At 36.6% G+C, this 18,357-nt stretch overlaps 1 pseudogene; it reads right to left on the bottom strand.

Moving 5' to 3' along the window:
* Nucleotides 1-15,367: 15,367 nt before the first annotated feature.
* On the bottom strand, nt 15,368-15,466 carry LOC132522553 (U6 spliceosomal RNA; annotated as a pseudogene).
* Between the last annotated feature and the right edge of the window lie 2,891 nt (nt 15,467-18,357).

Here is an 18,357-nt window from a genome sequence, read left to right as displayed (position 1 = left end):
TAAGAGTAAATATACTGATAAAAGTTCACAATGTCTTAGCCAGTTTCCACCTCAGAGCCAGGTTTTGAACCTCAAACCTAATGACTGAAAAAGAGACTAGATCACCAGGAGAAAGAGCCCTGCCAAGCCCCAGCAATTGTACATGACTGTAATTCCCAAGTTTTATCTCAAAGGGACCTTCAGGTATTTACTAAGGTAACTGTACACTAAGCAAAGAGGGATACCTAACATTTCAAGAACTGTTGGATACAGGTCTGAGATGATATGATACCCTGAGACCTGAAGTATATTATGGCCCATCTGTTACAGTGGGGTATATGAGGGTAGATAATAAACGGGGTTCTGGCCCAGCCATAGTTCACAGTGGGTCCACTGTATTTGCAGACTCACCCAATGGTAGTTTCTGGAGTCCCCAAATGTATGATGGTTGTATTTCCTGCTTGGCACCATCCCATTATACTAGGTTCTTGGCCTGTGATGTAGGAGCTATAAAGGCCAAGTGGATATCTCTGAAACTGCTCCACCTATACTCCTTGCTAGGACAGTAAATAAATCACAATATCCCATGGCAGGAGAATAGCAGAAATTAGCATCACTCTTAAATACTAAAAGATGCAAGAGTGACAGCTGTCATCTTTTTTCTGTTTAATACATGTATTGTCCCCACACATACACAAAAAAGCAAAACCAAAGGCAACAAATATTGAAGAATAAAGTGAATTACTGTAAACTCAAGAAAATAGTAGTCCCAATTATTGCTGTGGAGCCAGATGCAGTACTATTTGCTGGAACAAATTTGCATGACCTTAGGAACTTGGTAAATGGCCATTGGTTTGATCTGGTGAATGTTTTCTTTTGTATCTTTGTCAGAAGAAAGGAACAGATAACAGAATATATTTGCAGTTTTGCTCTAGGGCTATGAAAGCTATTCTTTCCTCTGTCATGACATAGTTTGAAGAAATCCAGGGTGTCTGAATATCACACGGCTCCAGTATTATACAAATGATACTATTCTCATTGGACTGGATGAACAAGAAATGGCCAGCATGATTAAAGTCTTGGTAAGCCATATGTACTCCAGAAAGTACAAAATAAATCCTAGGGAGATTCTGAGGCCCACCAGGTTAATAGAAATTTTTGTGGTTTCTGTGTGCTAGGACATTCGCTCCAAAGGACAGGACTAACTATTGCATCTTGTGCCTCCCACCATGAAGAATGAAACAGTGGCAGGTAGGCTCAGAGGTAGCGTACTAAACACCTGGGGGTATAGATAGTGCCTGAAAGGCTAGCAGTTATGAGTGGGTCCCTGAGCAGGAAAGGGCTCTGCAGCAATTCCAGGCTGCAGTACAAGCAACTCTGCTGCCTGGGCTGTGCTCATATGATGTAGAAAACCCTGTGGTGTTAGAGAGATTAGTGGTGGGAAAGGTCAAATTGACTTTATGACAAGCCCTAGTGGGAGAATATCATGCAGACCTCTAGGGTTCTGGAGCAAGGCCATTGCATCCGCAGTTGAGATTTATGGCCTTTGAGAAACATCTCCTGGTGTGCTCTTGGGACCTGGGGCTAGTAGCTGGGGCTAGTCTATCCCGCTAATCTTTCTCTTTTAAGCTTCCCTTTCACCAAGAGAAGGAAGATGCTCCTAGAACCTGTACTAAGTGAATCCAAGTGGTAGAAAGGGTGGATTACGGTTAATGTATGATGTACTGCCTAGATCTCCTTTCAGAAAAAAAGGACTTATTATTTCCCTGGCTGTTGGGTGTGATGTCAGAGGATAGTAGTCAACTATCAGCCTTTTGGGGGGCTATTCTCAGTAGAAGAAAGCTATCTTAGCCAAGTTGCACCTCTTTCCAGGTGTGCCTATATCCAATAGCTGAACAGTCTCAGGATATAAAGCCTCAGCTCCTTCATCCAAATTTGAGACATCTCTGGAAAACCAGATGAGTTCCAGAGCTATATCTGGGGTGGGCTGAGGTCTGGGGCTTACAAACTAGTTCAGCTACATTCTCCAGCTTCCTTTCCATATGTTTTGATCCTAAGAGCACTCTCTGATAAATATCCTGCCGATTTCCATTGCAGAGTCAGCTTCTCAGGGAACCCAACCTGTGAGACTGTGAGACACAGTCTTCTTTGGCTGACAGATATTAAGCCAAGGACACGAGTGACTCTTTTCCATTGGTTTCAATAGGAAGGAAAGAGATAGTCAATACTCAGGCTGTTATTCCTTCCTTTCTATCTCTTTTTTCTTCTTTCTTCAACTATAAGTTTCTAATCCTTTTGCCCTTGAATCAAATTTACTTATCTTACCTGAAATTTGTAAGTAGAGGAACTTCTCAGACATAAATATTATCATTTATTTTTTAAAATAATTTTCATCCTCATGATTCTGTCTCTCACTTATATACATCCACATTTATTTAATGTATTTCTATGCTTACAGTATCAGAGGCTGATAAAGACAGTTCCCCCCAAATTTCTCAGTTAATTCTGAGTTAACCTGAGGAAGTCATAGTTTTTCATAAATAAAACTGAAATTTTAATACATAAATGTTGTGAGAAACGTGATTATTTTCCCCCTTCTGTGAGTTTTAGAGTGATAATATTTAGGGTATTCATCTAATTATAGATAATATCTAGGAAAAATAATAAAACTAAATATAATGCATGGTTTTTGATTCAAGTCATTGGTCTAAGAATACTTGTTTTTTTCCATCCTTCCAAAGTCACATTAAAATACTTAATATAATATTTTCAAGAGAAAAAAGAATATCATTGGGAATCCATGAAGATAATTCAGAGACATTTCAGGAGCTAGGTAGAGACGGGCAGAGAAATTGGTGCAGATGAAATACCAAAGCACAGTTTTCAAGTTGTGCACTACGCAATTCTAGAGGTCTCCATTCACAAAGACTTGTGCCCTGTTCATCCTGCACAACATCCAGAGAGGCCCTGGAGACAAAAACCCAAGATACCTGTGAGTACTAGTTTTCCCCAGTGATTCCTAAAGGAGTGCTAAACTAAAGCCAACAAAACCTAAGAACAGAAGTGGTCCTTGGGGTCATCAGAAAAATTCATTAAATAATTGATAACAAAATAGCTGAGTGAGTAACTCCTTCCTTTCTCGCACAGGAAAAAGGGAGTGACTGACACTAAGTATTTTGCCCTCTAGGTAAAATCCTGATGCAAACTAAAGAAAGTCTGTAATCTGTCTGGGGAGGGTTTAAGGTCCTAGGAGAGAGGCACACTGGAGCTTTGGGCAAGTCCTGACTGTCACAGCAGATAAGGTGTGAGAAACTAAAAAATCCAATCTGCCCTTGATGGAAATAACTTATCCTGCTCCACCTCCAGAGTCAAGCCCTCGTTTTGGCAAGTGCATAAGTCTTCAGGCTCCCTGCCTATATTAATCAACTTAGTCATTCTATTAATTATAAATGAGCAATCAAGACTAAGCAGACAGTTTAAGACAATCAACATCCTGAGTGACAACAAAAATAAAACTGCCTAGGAAACAAATTATTAAAAGAAAAAAGGTAATTAAAATATATAATTAATAATTTCATAGATTTTCAAATGGTACTGCATTTTTTCAAATAAACCAGGATGACATGATAAAGGAAAGAAAATCAAAGGAAAACGTAAAGTTCTTGAAAGTTTTTGCTTTCAAAAACAAAGAGAGCGAATTTTCTGATTAATAAAATAACTGAAGACCAAATAAGTGATCTGTATTAAAGAAGTTTCTTAGGATATACGATAAAAAGATAAAGTTCAGAAATATACAAGAAAAGTTATAATATGTGGAGGATAGACTCAAAAGATATAGGAAATAGAGTGTAGAAAATAGGGTTAACAGAGGAGAGAAAACATTTAAGAACAGAAAATTTTCTAAACTGAAGAACAGTATAAATATTTAAGTTGAAAGGACCCAGGGAATTAGTGGAAAACTTACAAAGAAACCCACACCTAGATAAATCCTGAAAGATTCAAGAGAGAGAAAGTGGGAGAGTAAAAAAGGCATATATCAAGAAATAAAAATCACATTTACCTCAGACTTTTCATCAGCAATACTGAATAAAGATAACTGAGTAATAGTTTCAAATTCTAAGCCTACAGTTCTATACCTAGCCAAATTATTAATCAAGTGTGAGAAGAAAATAAAACTTGGGGGACATTCAGGAACTCAGAAAACTTCTAATAGTTCATTTTAACACCTCTTACTGAGGTGGCCTATAATTCCCATTGGTATGTGTCTTCCCTACGACAAGTAATAAAACCAACTTGTTAAGCAGCATGTGTGTTCTTGGTGATCCAAGAAGTATTACATAGGACAGAAAAAAAGACATTTGAAATTACCCAGAAGAAACGAAGGACACTGAAAAGGAAATAAAAGAGAAGCCGTGAGGCTTGCCTTTTGGAATCTCCAGTTACACACCATTTTATTATTCCTTTTACGGTCTAAATATTTTATTTAGTTGTACAGTAAATACGTGTATTTAGATGTGGGTATAACAAATGTTATTTATTGGTTTTCACCCTTGAGAAGAAACCTAGAAATAAAGGAGAGTGTATTTAACTATAGTGATGTAACTCAGCATACTAGGCAATATTATTAATCTGGATGTTGGAAAAATCATGATTTAGCCAACAGAAATTGAGATATGGAATGGAAAAAAATAAGATCTAGGAAAAGATCAGTGGGTTAATTAATTTCCTTACCTTTCATAAAGTAGAATCCATAGATATTGTTAAAAGTTGATAAAAGAAATAAAAGCTTAAGAATACAGTTAAAAGTTAAAATTACTACATGAAAAACTAAAATCAGTAAAACAATGTCTAATTTGTGGCAGGGGAATGGAAGATGGTATAAATGCAGTGAATTCTCATCCTTTATTTAAGGGAGTAAATAGATACTCTTTAATGTTGACAAACCAAAAAGCAGAGGTATAGCACAGGATTTAAAGTTGTAATATTAAACTCAGTATGACTAACGCAATAAAATTTTTAGCTGTGATTTCAATAGCAGAATGGAAATGAGGCCATGGGAAAAGGCAAATTTTATTCTATATTTCATAGCTTTCTGTATGCATTCTGACTATGTGTGTCTATTACTTGTATAATTTAAATAAATAATGGTACACATAACACATTTTGCACTAGATAAAAAGTGGTTTATAAAATATTAAGTAAAAAAGCAAGTTTCAGAAAAGTATGTGTAACATGATCTCATATATGTAAATATATATAAAGTACATATTGCCAATAAATATAATAAATAATGTACATGTAGCAAATGCATATATTGCATTATATCTTACCATATACACACATTAACAATGGCCATTTCTTGCAGAATGGGTGGCTTGAGCTGAAATAGTGGTTGTGGAGAGAAATGAATGGATTTGATAGATGTTTTGAAAAGTTATGGCTGGGTGATTGGATGTGAAGAATACGAGAACAGCAAGGAATAAAAGAAAACTGCTAGCATTCTGGCTTGAGCACTGGATTGATAGTTGTTCCAATAGTTAAAGAGAAAAACATTGAGAGAATATTAGGGGTGTTTGTTATCTATTAGTTCATTTGTTTTTTCAGAGTATGGGATGAGCAATAATCAATTTGATATTGAACAAATTAAATTCTAGTTTGTATATAGTACATCTAATTGGGCTTTCTCAGTAGGCAACTCGATATCCAAGTTTGAAGTATAGAAGAGAAATCTGACCTCGTAATACAGAGGGATACTTGTTAGCCCATAGGGGCTTAGAAGGGGTACTTGAAAACATGTAGTGACTAATAAACAACAGAAATTTACTTCTCATACTTCTGCAGGCTGGGAAGTTTAAGATCAGGATGTTGGCAGATTTGGTGTCAGGTGAGAGCCTGCTTCCTGACTCATATACGTGCAATTCCTGAGGCACCCAAACATTTGAGGTTCCAAGAGTATTAGATGCAGGTAGGTCATGCAATCTAGAAGTGAGGAGGGAAAATATTTAGATCCCTCCTTTCCTACTGCATTGGTCAGAGTTGAATCAGAGAAGCAGAGTTTGATAGAGGAATCTGATCTCACACAATGTGGAAGCTGGCTAAGCAGTCTCAGTAAGATTACTGCCTTTGTTTCTGATGCTGAAGCTTGAAACACACAGGTCACAGATGGTCTGCAAGAGGAGACGGTTGTAAGCGGGGAGCCCAAGGACCAGCTGGCACCTCTCAGCACCCGCTAGCTGTAACTCTATGAGGACAGAAGCTGGTAACCTTTGTCACGGAGCTAAACACAGAAACACTGTCAGAAACACTGAAGGAGGATTGGGGAAGATGAGGCAGTTGTAGGCCTGGCTACTCACTCTTCCCAAGGTGAGCCATCAGCTAAGTGACAACACGCGTGAGCAACAAAAGCACCTCCCTTGACCTGAGCATAAAGACAAAAATGGTTGCTGCTTCACTCTTGCCTCCCAAATCTCTCATGAAAAGATTTCTTTTCCGCCCCAACCAGAAACACGCAGAGAATTTCGGAAAATGTAGTTCAATTGGTGCATTTAGAAGCCATGAAATCTAGTGATATTTTAAAAGATGTAGAACTAGTCATTAGTACCTTCTCACTTTCTGTTACCTAGTTCTTTTCCAACTCTCAGCCCACAAGATCCCTAGGAGTCCTCACCAGGCAGCACCTATCAATGCTTGAGCTAAACGATCAGTCTGCAACCATCTGACCCAGTCCCACGTCAAACTCAATTTGCCAGTGCACCTAATCTCAGCAGGCTTCAGAAGTAACACAGTACGCCACACAGCGCTCCACGAATGCCTGCTGAGTGCTGGATAAACGAATGGATCTATGTTGAGTCAAATTTCATTAAAACATGAAACACGGCTAACAATGCAGAAGGCAAGGTGGAATGGCAAAAGCAGCAGCAGAGATACTCTCTGGGGCTTGACATCTGTCTTTGAATTTTGGCTCCATCACCCTGGTTTTGGTAAATTACTTAACCTTTTTCTGAGCTTTTGCTTGCCCATATCCTAAATTTGATTAATAGTATCATAGCTCACAGGGGTTTGTAAGAATAAAATATCTATCAAAATGCTTGTTACTTAGCAGTCACTCAACAGGTATTAGACACTTCTGCTAATTTTTGAAACCCAACAAGAGGCTTTTGACCTTTGACTGAATATTATGCTAAGTGGTAAATTCCACTAGCTCAGGAAGAATTTTTGGCAGTGGGTCACCAAGTAGGCATATCAGCACAGTCTACGAGTATGAAACTCTACTTCCCCTAAAACATCTTTTTTCCCTTTTTTTTTTTTTTTTTTGCTTTCTCACCTTTTCATATATCCCTCTGCTTCTGCATCCACAGGCTTCCTAATTGGGTAGCAAATTTTTAGCTTTTCCTTAAGAGCTACCACAGTATGGGGGGAGTGGGGAAAGGGCAGGTGACAGTGAGAGAAAATCAGTGGTGTTGAGAGGCAGCAGGGAAAATTACAGACAGTTTTATCTATGGGTCAGTATTAAGTCGTGAACTGCTAGTAAAAATTTAATATTAGCGCCATAAGGATTATCAGTAGGCTCCAATCTGCAAACATACTGTGACATGACCCTGTCAAAATTGCTGCCTGGTATAGTCTCTCTACTAGTAACACTGTAGGAATAAAGAAGAAAAGGGACTGAGTACAACTATGCACTTGGAAACCAGCTGAAAGATTCTTATTCAGATAAAGACCCCTTTGTCAGCATATTACCTGTAGTATCGACATGCCATTCTGCTTTTCAGCCATATTTCACAAGAAGTTTGTTATATCATTTGGCGGCCATTTGTTCTAACTTCCCTGACATCATAAAACAGTCATAGTCTGTGATTTACCCCCACTAGTTACTTATTCACTTATTGCTCTAGTTTGCTACTGTTTTGCTTTCTGTTCCATTTCCTACTAGCATAGAAGCTTCCTATATGTTAAAGTAGCAGATATTGGAGGTATGGGAAAATGTTAAGATTCTCAAATTTTGACCTGATTTATCCAAGTTTTTTGGTAATAATTACCTGTTTGTTCTTTATCATGAAAGCTTTCGGACACTTTATGAATCTCTACCTATACCACCACCATCAGGCACCCAGAGTTACAAAGACGAATCATGAAAGTAGAGTAAGTAATTATTAGACTAGCTCATTCACTATTACTGTGGTCTAGCTTGCTACATGGAATTTATGATTAAAAACATCATTCAGATTTCACTAATTATGAGATATTTCATTCAAGTTATGATTCTACAATGTCAAGGATATAATTTCTATCTGGTAGATCATTTAGGTTAAGTAATCAGAATTTAGACCCAAAGGAATTTGCTCCTCAGGCAAATGTACACAAGTCCATTGTTAAGTACCAACAAAATGTCCTTAATGCAAGGCTCCACTCCAGCAGGTTAAAAAGTAAGAGTCCTAGGGTAAGCTGGGATGAAGTGAGACTTATATATACTAACAAATGTAAAATAGATAGCTAGTGGGAAGCAGCCGCATAGCACAGGGAGATCAGCTCAGTGCTTTGTGACCACCTAGAGGGGTGGGATAGGGAGGGTGGGAGGGAGACACAAGAGGGAGGGGACATGGGGATATATGTATACGTATAGCTGATTCACTTTGTCATAAAGCAGAAACTAACACACCATTGTAAAGCAATTATACTCCAATAAAGATGTTAAAAAAAAAAGAGTCCTATTTTAACATCCTTTTAGCAAAGTCTTTGTCACACCTGAGTTTTTCTTTTTAAAATGCAGCTATGGAATTGCTGCCTTTCACATCAGAAGCCAACACTAATGATGGCCAATGCTCCGCACACATGCAGCCAGGCCTGAAAAGATCCAAGTGTGACTCACGTTCCTTCCCACATGCTCACACGTAAACCTTGGCTCTCTTAGGACTCTTTCCAATAGACTCTGTGCCCATGATGCCAGAGCATCCATATTTCTTTCAGACAGAGAGAGATGGAGAGACATTGAACGAGAGACAGAGAGAAAGAAAGAGAGAACATCAGATGTTTGGTATCTTGTAGCTTTGACTCACTCTGTGTCATGTTGACTCAGTGCTGTGAGACTGGCTGCGTTCCAGGCACTGGGCTGTGGGACTCCTGTCTTGCCCTGGAATTTTGAAAATGATCCCAGGTAAGGCTGATGAAACATCTGTGCAAGCGTGGTGTGTTATCTGTAGCAAGTCCAAATCTGGCATGTGTTTTTAAAACAACAAGGTCTGCAAGTTGCTTTGTGAAAAGGTAATATTTGAAAGTCAGTGACATTTGAAAACACTTTAAAAATGGGAAATGTGTTATAAACATAAGCATCTATTAAAAGTGGGGGAGAGGATGTTTATAAAAACTCTTTCTGTAAACAAAAATGTTCTGAAATACTTAGAGACTCCCAATTGAACAGAAGAAAACAGATTTGTTACCTGATAACATCTAACAAATGTTCCAGACTTGAAGGTAAAAATTTGACTTTGAGATAAGTTGCTGCAGAGCTAAGGGCCTCATTGAATTCCCTGGCTTTGGAGTTGACTACAAATGATTGTTATGTTTCCCTGACTCAAAAGCAGGTCAGATCCCAGTATGCTTTGCTCCATTTAAATTCTAGCCATGTGGATATGAGAAAAACATAGAATTGGCATCTTCTTTTTCTGAAGGTTCATTTATCTGCACACTGTGTTGTCTACTCATATTACAAAGCAAAATTTAGTTTATGCAAATTACAAACTATATTTCGGCCATCTCCAACAGCCAATGTATATTACTAATCACCTGCCATGAACACGCAAAGTGCATTTAGCACTATCACAATCTTTCTGACGTCTTATCATTCTAATGGATTTCAAAGGACTTGGTAGAAATACTAAAAAGCTAATATATTCACATGCATGTTTATGTATATAGTTTTATACATTTATACATATATAAACACATATACATACATACACACAATTACTGTTTACACTCCATTTTTTCCCAAATATGTAACATACATGGATACATATATCCATGATATGGACCATCCATATGAGTTCATAGTCTTTTCCATTGCTGTGTATCATTCCATAGTCTCCATGTGACATGAGTATTGTATTAGATACCTTCTGCTTGGCCACCCAGATCCTCTCTCCACCCATCTCTACTCTGCACTCTGGGAAGCAGACTCTCATGGCTTCCCTTGCTCCTGGTTGGTTCTGATGGGCTTAACAAATAGGAAGCCCTGGCAAGAAGTTAAAGAAAAAGGCTGAGGGCAGGGTACTTATTTCCTGGCCCCCTCCATGCAAGTTTGCCTCAGCCTGGCTCTGTCCCTCAACTGAAGGCCACTTCTCCTCCCAAGGAGTTTTCCTCTGCTCTACTTTCCTTCTGAGTTTGGTCACAGATTCCTCTCCTTGGGCCCAGGGAGGGTAACAGCTCTATTCCTATTCAAACTGGGTTATTGAAATAGCTCCTATGTATTCCCTACATACTGATTATACTTTTAAAATATCCATTTTGTGAATAAACTCAAATTCTCACGACTTATTTGTTTCCTTGGGACTCTGATAAAATTATTTAATTGTTCCCTGGCTGATGAACATTTATTTTATTTTCAGTATTTTTGCTGAAATAAAAATCCTTCTTAAATAGTGATGCTCTTATTTCTGTAAGATATTTGCCAAAAGCAACAATGCTCACTCAAAAGTTAAGTGAATTTTTAGTGTTTATAGATATTTCCAGATAACTTTCTAAAAGATTTGAAGCAATTCACACTTGCATTAGCAGTTTAATTATTTAATTTATTGACTGATTTTTAAGCATTTTAAATGCTTGCTATAAGCCAGACACTGCATAAAGGGCTTAACAAATATTAACTCATATAATCTAGTATGAGGCTTCTCATTACTATAATCTAGTATATGAGGTGTCTCATTATTAAATTTGCATTTACTTGGCTATTACTGAGGCTATCTATCTACCTACCTATCTATCTACCTATCCAGTCTAACTATATTTCCTCTTTAATGAATTGTCCATTTATATTCTTTGCCTTTCTATTGCATGTATATATTAATGAGACAAATTAAATTGAGAGAATTTGGGTGAGTGGTTGAGATCAACAGAATTTAATAGCCTTTAAAATAGATCATAATTTTCAAATTAAATAATTCTGTAAACACAATGAGAAATCAGATGCTATTCAACTATACTAAGATATACTCTGCCCTTATCCATAGCCAGTACATATGCACTAGAGTATGATCAGAAGAAATGCCTGATATTTTAGTGACAGAATATGCGACTATTTTATAGGTTGAGAAATCAGGAAAATTTTCCTAAGAAATCATTTATGAAGTAAAAGATTATGTTTTACAGGTATCTAAAATGTAAAAATGTGACTAGATCAAACTTGAAAAGATCTGGAAAAAAACTGGGAGTGAAAATCTTTACGTTTACAGATCAAGAAACTGAGTCTTCTAGTAATACATCTGACTAGTGACATTCAAGTGGAAAGAATCTTAGATTAACAGAGAGTAGAAGATCTTAACTGCTTTGAGCCTTTGTTTCTCATCCCTAGAACTGGGAAAATATTATAACCCTGCTTCTTGGCTGACAGCAGGGTTGGGAAGATCAAATGAGACAATGGGGGCTTAAGTGTTAGAAAATTCTAACCCGGCATTGTTTTATGGTAAAACGAAGTCTAGAACCCAGGTGTTCTAGCTCATTCTCTTTGTTCAGCACTGTGCTTCCTGATCCAGGAAGTTCTGCTCATAGGCATTTTGTAGATCCTGGACAACTTAGGCCCAGGCATGTTAAATACTTCTTCAGGTAGTCTGCAGTTCCCATGAACCTAAAAATCCTCCAATTTACAGATACCTAAATTTTTTCTTTACTAAGGGCTCAGCAACAGAGGTAATAGTCAAAACAAGCATCTAATATTTTTAGCTAAAAAGTGCCAGATGGGAAATAACTCCTTTCAAGAGGAAAATTCAAGTCTGAGTGTTCGCTCACACTCCAAACATATTGCTTCTTTCCACCATCACCCTGCTACCTCACAAAAAGCACTTAGATGATGACAATGCAAAAGTTCCAACCCCGCTAAGAATAAGTTAGGCTATGCCAAAATGGATAATAGTAATGCAAGGCCACATAATGAACTGCATCTGATGACAGGCTCATAAGCTGTGCCCAATAATAAATGGTTTTTATTAATGAGAATTCAGGGAAATGCAATTATTTTCAAACTCCTAAACTACAAAGATGTCAGATTTTTGTTATATATGTAGTCTGATCTATGACTCTGATCCATTATTTTAAAATCTATGATATGCATTTTTTCTGCTGTAATTTCTGAGGACAGAAGTTTGCAAATAAAAAATCTGTTATCGTTTAACTATACAGAGGAATTGACCCTCAACTTCTGAAGATCAAAATGCATTTTAAGGTAAAATATTAACAGTAAATATATTCTACTCAGAGGTATGAAAGGTATTTCATTTACTATGTTTACCTAAAAAAAACCTGTGTCAGTCCTTGTTCAGGGTAAAATGGAGTAAGAAATTTTCACTCTGTCTCTCCTACTGAAATGCAGCTAGAATCTCAATACAATGCATGCAGAAGCCCTCTGAGGACTCTGAAAAAAAATAAGAGCAGGTGGATTGGAGAAGGAAACCATAATTTGAAGTACCACTGAACTGGAGGGGAGTCTCCCATTTCATTTTCTTCTGGTGGTTCCCAGGCTGGACTCAAAGGAAATTTGAACCCTGTAACTGCTCACTATGTGTAGACAGAACGTGTGCCAAGGGAAGGCCTCTGTCTCTAATTTGAGGAGTGACAAAGGAAGCTCTGAGGGGTCAGAAAGAGCTAAGGAAAGCCCCTATATTTTCTCATCCATCCTCCCCTGTTCTAGCCCCAGGCATTCCCATGGAAGTGGGAACAGCAATGAAATCAATATTTGAGCAGGCTCCAAAATCTCTAAAGGATGTGAAACTTTCTCTCTGTCCAGAGGAACTGTGGTCCCCAAAGTGTGAAGAGAATCTTTACCACTTTTTTTCCTCTCTCCATCCTCTCAACACTTGGTCTCAAACACAGTGACAATTATTAACAGTATGCAACAGAGTGGGAGAAATAAAACCCTCGTTTTCTAGCTAGAGAGTAGGGAAGTGGGGACCCTGTGAGGTGAAAACTCACTGAGGTAGTAGAGAGCAAGACTAATACCCCACATCAAGTGGAGTTATTCTAGGAATGTAATGTTCAAACATTAATTAAAGATTAGAGAATAAAAAGCAGATTTAAAAAAAAAAAGCTTTCCACTTTTCAACATTGAATATGATGTTGGCTGTAGGTTTATATCTGGCCTTTATTATATTTAGGTATGTGCCCTCTATGCCCACTTTGTTGAGAGTTTGTATCATAAATGGATGTGGAATTTTGTCAAAAGCTTTTTCTGCATCTATTGAGATGTTAATATGATTTTTAATCTTCAATTTGTTAATGTGATGTATCACCTTCATTGATTTGCAGATATTGAAACATTCTTGCATCCCTGGAAAAAATCCCACTTGATCATGGTGAATGACCCTTTTACTGTATTATTGAATTCAGTTTGCTAATATTTTGTTGAGGATTTTTGCATCTATGCTCATCAGTGATATTGGCCTGCAGTTTTCTATTTTGGGATCTCTTTGGTTTTAATATCAGGGTGATATTGATCTCCAGAATGAGTTCAGAAGTGTTCCTTCCTCTGAAATTTTTGGAATAGTTTTAGAGGATAGGTGTTAACTCTTCTTTAAATGTATTGTAGAATTTACCTGTGAAGCTATCTGGTCTTGAATTTATGTTTGTTGGGAGTTTTTTTTGTTTTTTACTGGTTCAGTTTCATTATTGAAAATCAGTCTCTTCATATTTTCTATCTTTTCCTGGTTTACTTTTGGGAGATTGTATATTTCTAGGAATTTATCCATTTCTTCTAGATTGTCCATTTTATTGGTATACAACTGTTTGTAGTGATGTCTTACGATCCTTTGTATTTCTGTGGTGTCAGTTTTAACTCTTCTTTCATTTCTGATTTTATTGGGGCCCTCTCTCTTTTTTCTTGTTGAGTCTGGCAAAACGTTTATTAATTTTGTTTTATCTTTTCAAAAACCAGCTCTTAGTTTCATTGAGCTTTTCTGTAGCTTTTTAAGTCTCTACTTCATTTATTTCCACTCTGAATTTATTAGTTATTTTCTTCTACTAACTTTGGATTTTGTTTCTTCTTCTTTTTCTAGTTCCTTATTTAAGTGTATGGTTAGATTATCTGAGATTTTTCTTGTTTCCTGAGGTTGGCTTGTATCACCATAAACATTCCTCTTAGAATTGCTTTTGCTGTGTCCTATAGGTTTTGGATCACTGTGTTTCCATTTTGATTTGTCTCCAGGTATATTTTGATATCTTCAAGTGACCCATTGATTGTTTACTAGCATATTGTTTAGCCTCCATGTGTTTGTGTTTTTTGCAGTTTTTTTTTCCTTGTGGTTGATTTCTAGTTTCATACCTTTGTGGTTGAAGAAGATGCTTGATAGAGTTTCAATCTTCTTAGATTTATTGAGACTGGCCTAGTATGTGAACCATACTGGAGAATGTCCCACGCACACTTGAAAAGAATGTGTATTCTGCTGCTTTTAGATGAAATGTCCTATATACACCTACTAAGTTCATCTCCTAATGTGTCATTTAAGGCCAGTATTTCCTTGTTGATTTTCTGTCTGGATAATCTGTCCATTGATGTAAATGGGATGTTAAAAGTCCCCTACTATTATTGTATTACTGTCAATTTTCCCTGTTGCGTTTGTTAATAGTTGCTTCATGTATTTAGGTGCTCCTATGTTGGGTGCATATATATTTACAATTATATCCTCTCATTGGATTAATCCTTTATCATGTAATGTTCTTCTTTGTTTCCTATTACAGTCTTTGTTTTAAAGTCTATTTTGTCAAATATAAGTATTGCTACCTCAGATTTATTTTTCTTTCTATTTGCATGGAATATAATTTTCCATCCCCTCACTTTTAGTCTCTGTGTGTCTTTAGATCTGAAGTGAGTCTCTTATAGACAGCATATATATGGGTCTTGCTTTTTATCTATTCAGCTACTCTATGTCTTTTAACTGAAGCATTTAGTCTATTTACACTTAAAGTAATCATTGATAGAAATATACTGATTGTCCTTTAATTATTCGTTTTCTGGTCGTTTTTGTAGTTCTTTTTGTTCCTTTCTTCTTCTTTTGCTGTATTCTCATGTGATTTGATGATTGTCTTTAGTGTTATGTTTGGATTTCTTTCTCTTTTTTTCTGTTTCAGTATAATTTTTTGGTTTGTGGTTACCATGAGGTTCATATATAACAAAATATTTATTTTAAAAAATATGGAATGTTTCATGAATTTATGTCATCCTTACACAGGGTCCATGCTAATCTTCTCTGTATCATTCCAATTTTAGTATTAGACACGTACTGGCAAAGTGAGCGCAGCATTGCATAATTTTAAACAATCAAAGTCACAAAGCCAAAAGAAAAGAATGGAAGTTGCATCACTCATTCTAAAATGCTGTAGACACCTCGTGGTGTATCTTCTTCAATAACTGAAATCTCATATATCTTTCTATGGACTCAGGTTTCTACAATACTGATTAAGGATTATGAAAACGAATTCTCTAATTCTCTGTTAACATATCAATATATAAATGTTAATGCTATCCATTATTGACAATTGTATTTAGGATGCCAACAAAATTATCTCTTCTAATTTTTTTTTTTTAAAGAGAAATAGTGAAAAGGCATATTCTATGGCTTTGTGTTATAGGAAACTCTTTATCCAGAAATACCTCCTTTGCACATTATATTTATAAAAATTGAGACAAAAAATTACAGTAAGAAAGATTTGAGCTTTCTTTAACTTTTCAAATGAAAACCAGATAAGAAGGAAAGATCAGAGATATAATATATACATATGTTTAATTGTTTCTTAAAGAGAGCAGGGTTTGAATTTCAAATGAGCAATCTTCAATGCTCTTTGAGATTTGGAGAAATCAACCAATACTTAAACTGCTATATATTACTGTGGTAGTCTTTCTGATGAGTCAGTTTGGCTAGTCTCCAGTTATTCTTTCAAACACTATTCTAGGTGTTGCTGTGAAGTTTTTTGTAGATGGGATTAAAATCCATAATCAGTTGACTTTAGAAATGGAGATTATTTTAGATAGTTTGGGCAGGCCTGATTCAATCAGCTGAAAGAGGTTAAAAGCAGAGCTGAGGCTTTCATAAGAAGAAATTGTGTGGACAACAGCTTTATCCTGTGCCTGAGAGTTCCAGCCTGACCCTCCTGACAGCCTGCCCTACAAGTTTTAGACATGCTTACCCAGCCCCCCAAATGGTATAAGCCAGTTCCCTGCAACAAATCTCTTAATTTATATTTCCTACTGATTCTGCTTCTCTGGCTTAATCCTGATTTATACAGTTACCTGGATTATGATTTCAAACAACATTAACCAAGGAAATGATAGTTAATATTACCAAACTGTGTTTCCTAACCTTCACAAAAATATCGTTATATCTTACAAATTAATTAAACGCAGAGTACATGTTTCACTGCTAGAAGGTATCCTGTCAGTTTTGTGAATATTTATTATAGCTACAGTCTGATTTTTCCTGGGTCAACTTCCATCATTTTGTTTGTTAGAGTGTGGAACCTTACTTGTTTTCATGTATAGTACTTTTGATGCTTATATAAATGTGTGTATACTGTTAATACAGGAGTGTAAAAATATAAACAAGAGGACTGACTTTATTGGCAACCACAGTTCTTAAATACATATGATGGAAATTTCTGTTTGAATAAAGCAGTATAGAAACTACGTATTTTGCTATCTTTCAAAAGCAAAATGTGGCAACCCACCACCATCTCAAACGCCACCATATAGACAGAGGTCTTTTGCTTATAAGATGTCCTCCAAGAAGAGTGACCAGAAATACTTCAGTGGTCTCCTTGGAATTTTTTTCATTTTTGTTTATGAAAGAATCATTTTCATGCCTCGGAACCTATGGTGTTAGAAGTGGTAATATTACCCATCCAAAACATAGTTAACTCTTTTCTAAGCTTTAACAATGGATAATGGAGCAATTTAGCGAGGCTTTCACTTCTATTGTTTCCAGATTGTTTCCATTTTTAAATTAACCTCATTTTATTTTATTATTTAATTTATTTATTATTATTATTAACATCTTTATTGGAGTATAATTGCTTTACAATGGTGTGTTAGTTTCTGCTTTATAACAAAGTGAATCAGTTATACATATACATATATCCCCATATCTCCTCCCTCTTGCATCTCCCTCCCACCCTCCCTATCCCACCCCTCCAGGCGGTCACAAAGCACCGAGCTGACCTCCCTGTGCTATGCGGCTGCTTCCCACTAGCTATCTATTTTACACTTGGTAGTGCATATATGTCCATGCCACTCTCTCACTTTGTCCCAGCTTCCCCTTCCCCCTCCCCGTGTCCTGAAGTCCATTCTCTACGGTCTGCGTCTTTATTCCTGTCCTGCCCCTAGGTTCTTCAGAACCAGTTTTGGGGTTTTTTTTAGATTACATGTATGTGTGTTAGCATATGGTATTTGTTTTTCTCTTTCTGACTTACTTCACGCTGTATGACAGACTCTAGGTCCATCCACCTCACTACAAATAACTCAATTTCATTTCGTTTTATGGCTGAGTAATATTCCATTGTATATATGTGCCACATCTTCTTTATCCATTCATCTGTTGATGGACACTTTAACCTCATTTTAAACAGTGGATTTTTTTAGTTCTTTAGTTAAGTTTGTTTGTTTTTTGTTTTTACTTTCCATCATAAGCACATTTCCAAAGTTACATCCTGGTTGAACACCCTCTCAACAGCATTTTTTTTTTCTTTTTTTGGAGCACATGGTTCAGAACGATAAACCCAGTCTACACTGATGAGAGGAGGATGACAGTAAGTCTTCTGACTCACTGAGTTGTTTTCCCCCTTTTCTCAGTATTAGCTCTGGGCAAGATTTTATAATGCAGGCCAAAAAGAATTTATACTACCTTAACTCCTATGGGCCATATTTCTGACTTGGTGTAGTGATGACATTTGATCAGGATTTTAAGCTCTAGAGTTTTCATTACAGAGCTAAAAAACAGCCTTGAGATCAATGCTGGAGGACACTGAGACTGGTACGAATAAATCATGTGGTGGTATATTGATAATGTATACTACTGAATATACAGAATTTAATATTAAGGTATTACGGCTGGATTTTCAAATTCTGCTGCTAGAATATTATCAATACTGCTATAAGCTATTTTTCAAAATAAGAGCCATCGTTTT

Source organism: Lagenorhynchus albirostris, chromosome 6, assembly GCF_949774975.1.
Source record: "Lagenorhynchus albirostris chromosome 6, mLagAlb1.1, whole genome shotgun sequence".
NCBI classification, from domain to species: domain Eukaryota; kingdom Metazoa; phylum Chordata; class Mammalia; order Artiodactyla; family Delphinidae; genus Lagenorhynchus; species Lagenorhynchus albirostris.
Note: the sequence above shows the minus strand (reverse complement) of the source record. Positions and strands in the feature narration are given on the sequence as shown.